The following is a 4,861-nucleotide window of genomic DNA, read 5'->3' on the forward strand; positions in this document are numbered from 1 at the left end:
AATTGCCACGCCTCCCTCCATCTTATTGACTACTATCTCTGTTCTAAATTCAATCAGTGGAGTTCTTCCTGCTTTTTTTTTTTTCCACCCAAGAACTATCCTCAGTGCTCTTCTGACAAAGCAGATGGACTCAGTGCTTATCTGCTATGCTAACATGCTGGCTGAGTTCAGGGAACTTCAACTAGTGAAACCGCCAAACAATTAGCAAGAAGGATTCTGACCCTGTACTTGAGAGCCTTCCTCCTGCAAACTTCAAACATTGCTGAGGAAGCAGAAAATGGCCTGTAGCTACAAATTCTGAACATTCTCCTCTGAAGGCTGAGAAATCTGTCGTTCTGACTTAGATTTACTCTCACCATCCCCCGACGCAGCTAAACAGTACTATCTTCTGGTTAGAGCAGGTTGGAGTTGTGTGTTTAGGAAAATGTTTGAATTCTGGACCTCTAACGATGAAATATTATGAGATGGCAGCAGGAGTAGAAAATCCCACAGTTACTTTTCCATGATTACTAAAATGAATGCTAAAAAATGGAAAAGTAGCTCTGAGTTTGAAAACTGTTCATCTCTGGTTCCCTCGCAGGAAAGCTTAATGAGGCTGTGGCTAGCATGTGAAAGCAGAACAATATTGAAAATGTTATCTGTCCTGGAAGTGGTCCTGTGATATAAGTTCTCTTCCTCATTCCACATACCTGTGTTTACTGTACAGATCAGTGTGAGCCCGAAATGAAGCCCAGTGCTCAGCTTTGCACACTGTAAACTCCTCAGGGCAGGTGTTATGGTAGAAACCCACAGTGGTGTTAGCTGGGGCACTGTCAGTCATCTGACGTGCATTTGTGCTTAGTAAGGGTCTTTTCAAAACAAGCTGCTATTCTGTGGCTACCAGGGCCGGCTCCAGGGTTTTGGCCGCCCCAAGCAGCCAAACAAAACAAAAAGCTGTGATCGCGATCTGCGGCGGCAATTCAGCAGGAGGTCCTTCGCTCCAAGCAGGAGTAAGGGACCGTCCGCCAAATTGCCGCCATACAGCTGGACGTGCCACTCCTCTCCGAAGTGGCCGCCCCAAGCACCTGCTTGGTAAGCTGGTGCCTGGAGCCGGCCCTGGTGGCTGCCAGGCTACTGACGCATGCACTTTTCATGCTAGTATGCCAAAGCAGCAGCATCTGGACATGGATCCTTAAACTGACATAAAAGCCCTTCCAGCTGAACAGGTGCGAATTACACACTGAATTGTGATGAAAGTGGACTAAACTGGTGATTTTTCCTTACTTTTCTGAATGATGCCATCCCCCAGCTGCTCCAAAGGCTGAACTGCTACTGGATTACTCTACCTATCTGTCAGTATGTTAGATGGTATTTATTTCTGCATTTAGTCCAATAGCAACCATTAGTTTAAAATCTGTTGGCACCCTTACAGTCAGAGCTAGAAGTGCTGCTGGCAGGGGGCAGTGTTTAGCTTTGGCATCTGTGAGGCCCTGCCACATGATGGCTGAAATTCTGTTACAGAAGCTGTTACAGAAGTAGTGTTTCATAGGCCTGGATCGGCTCCTCACAGCTGTTCTAACAGCATTTAAATCACCATTTCAGTACCTCTGTGGCTAGCCTGGCTCCACCTCGTGGATGGAACAGAAGTCTTGGTGAAAGATGTAAATGCAACTCATGTTGCAGGAACTAAATTTTTCAGGGCTGTCTGCTAGGGTGACCAGATGTTCCGATTTTATAGGGACAGTCCCGATATTTGTCTTGTATAGCAAAAAGAATGTTCTTTTTGCAGATACAGACTAACACGGCTGCTACTCTGAAACCTGTCTTATATAGGTGCCTATTCTCCTCCCCCCCCCCCCCCCCCGATTTTTTTTCACCCTTGCTATCTGGTCACCCTACTCTGCTGCCTTTGTGTCTCAGGTATATGCAGGATTTAACATTACTCTGTGATGCCTGTATGCTAAGGGAGCAGGTTAAAGATGAATACCATGCTGCATTGGGTTAACCACTCAGATACCGGCTATATAAAATACTCTTAATCCTCACTGTAAAACCCCAGTGTACCTGGGTAGCTAATAACTTTTTCCTTCTAAGCTGCTCCTCCTGACCCTTTCTTCCCACATTATCTCATCTCTATGGTCCTGTGCAACCTGTCTAGATTAAAGACAGTTTTGTAAGGGCTGGGGGCAGGTGTTGTAGGCTCAGCTGTTCCCTTCTAAATTTAAAAGTACAGGTTATAATAATTTTTTGGTACAAGTCTTAGTGCTATCACTCCTTTTGTGTTGTTCTGTAACCACTTGCTTCCCCCTGCGCTCTGAATTAGGCTACAGCATAGAGGAAAAAACGTATTATCCAAAGTAGAACTCTTACCCTTCTTTAAATGTGGCTTATAAAAATGAGTCTTCACTTCCTATAAGAATTTTGCAAGATCAACTGATCTGATGATCACAGAGGTGTCTGGTGGTGGTGCTCAGAGAACCCCTTTTATTTTATAAAGCTGCTCCTGCAGCCCCTTGTCCCTGTATGGCATGAGGCTCTGGGCATTTAATGGATATCAAAGACTGGTCATTGTCCTTGAAATGCGGCAAACACAGTTTGCAACTTTTTTTTCCCATTAGTAGGTAGGGTGCATAAAATTCTAGCTTGGTTCTTGTTCCCTACCTCCTGTGATGATCAGAAGTACAAAACACTGAAAGCAGCATCTCTGGTTGGGTGATAGTGCCTTGTTTCCTGATATAAGCCACCCTTGCCATGATCTTATTGAACAATTGGCATCTCCTCCTCTTCCCCACTGAGTGTACTTGGAGATTAGCAAGTCCTGTATGGGTTGGCCTCTCACTGTGCCATTAGAACTGGCATCGAGTTTGCTGATGAATTTGGATGTGTGGATGTGGGCCATCCAAAGACTTACTGGCCCAGGACACGCTCTCTGCTGAACTATCAAATGGTCACTATTGTAACAATAAACCACATTCAGACTTTCACCAGCAACTGTTGGGCCTAAATTAGTACCTGGTTAGACTTCTTATTTCAGGGCGTTACAAGCAGTAGACTCTGGGAGTATAGAAAAGAACAAGCTACTATTCAGTGGTGCTGCAGAAGGGCAAATGAACTATTACATGTTTGATGTAAAAAGTTCTAGGACTCAAAGAACCTGCAAGTACTCTACGTAAAGAACAACCTTATCATTCTGCCATCAGTGTTGATTCAGCCCTTTGTCCTTCCTGGAGTTCCATGCTGTAGGTGGTTTGTGACTTTAATCAAGGACTCATCTATTCCACATGGTTCTGTGGCGGTTTTCTGCGGTATCCTTGCCCCAAATTCCTCCCATGTCCTTCTGTTGTACAGTGTGCTCTGTGCTGATGGGTTACTGTGCTCTATCCCAGAGGTGGTTGCATTTCTGTCTGTGTATGAAGTTTGTGAAGCACATTTGATTGAAAGATCTTGTATAATTAGTGTAAGGAGGAAATTTACAACCTCCTTGATAGTCAAATCAGGATTTCCATCTAGGGAACAACCCCATAGCAAAGTAAGAGGCTTTCAGTACAATAGGGCAGGAGGTGGGGAATCCTAGTGAGCGTATGGCTGTGACTTTTGTACCTGGGATGGTTATGCAAATAGTGGGGTGCTGAAGGGTGGCATGTAAGTACTGTTATCAGGAAGGCTGTATCTGTGCTGTATTTGTGCTGATTTTACGACTTGCATACATGCTCAGCACACCAAGAGTTATTAGCAATGTGCTGCACTTGGCTGGGCTAGAAGGGTCTCTGACCTGCAGAACAATCCAGTTGGAGGGGCTGAGTGGCTGTACCATAAACTGAGATTCAAATGGTCAAAAGTAATGGCCATATCACAACTTCAATCCACAGGTTGGGGTGGGGGGGGGAGGAGGAAAGAGTAATTTATGCTGAGTTGTCCTTTGCTGTATGTTCAACCACAGATCTGATCATCACTGATGTTGAAACTGAAGGCATGGCAAATGCACGTGAGGCTAGAACTAACTTGACTGGGGGAGATTAGATCAGTGAGCACTGCAGGTAAGGAGGGAGATTTGGCCCTATTAAGTCTGAAGCTCTGTGCCACAGGAGCGGCCATTAGCAGATGCACCTATTTTGGGGTGACTTGATTGTATTCACTTACACAGCAAAGGGGAATAATGCTCTCCACTGCAGCAAATACTAGGGGAAATTCTCTGGCCTGTGTACTGCAGAGGGTCACAGTGGTGCCTTTCTTTTCAGCCTGGACTCTTTTAATACCCACCCAGTGTTACTACCTCATATAACCATGCACTTTCTTTTCCCCAGCAATGGGGTGCAGTCAGGACTGAGCTGCTGGAAGGAGTTGTCCAGTGGAGCACAGTTGTAAAAGTTGGACATTTTGGTTTAGGAGTTGGGAGACCTGAGTTCCATTCCCAGCTCGGACACTGCCTCTCTGTGTGACCTTGGGCAGGTCACATTGTCTCTTTATGTCTCAGTTCCCCCATCTGTAACATCAGATAAGGAAAGCTCTCTCCCAGCAGTTTTCTGAGTGTGAATGAATTTCTGTGAAGCACTCTGCCCTCCTCTATGTCCTTCTGCAGGAGGATCACAAAGTGTTGTTGGGTTTGGCATAAAATGGAGTGAGGGAAATGGGTTGAGATGGCCATTGAAGGAGAGGCTTAGCTGTGTAACTGTGAATCTTTTGGGTTTGTGTTGCCGCCATGTGTGGCGTTTGAACAAACTTATCTGGGAAAATGCATATTTCTAAAAGGCTACATGAACTATGCCAAGAGGCAGGGTGGAGTACGGGTGGGGGCTGGGAAGGAAGGGACACATGCTCGTCTACTTAATAAAACGTTTCTACTTAATAAGCAATACTGAGATACTTGTCATGCTGGTATTCA

This window comes from Malaclemys terrapin, chromosome 9, assembly GCF_027887155.1.
Source record: "Malaclemys terrapin pileata isolate rMalTer1 chromosome 9, rMalTer1.hap1, whole genome shotgun sequence".
NCBI lineage: Eukaryota > Metazoa > Chordata > Testudines > Emydidae > Malaclemys > Malaclemys terrapin.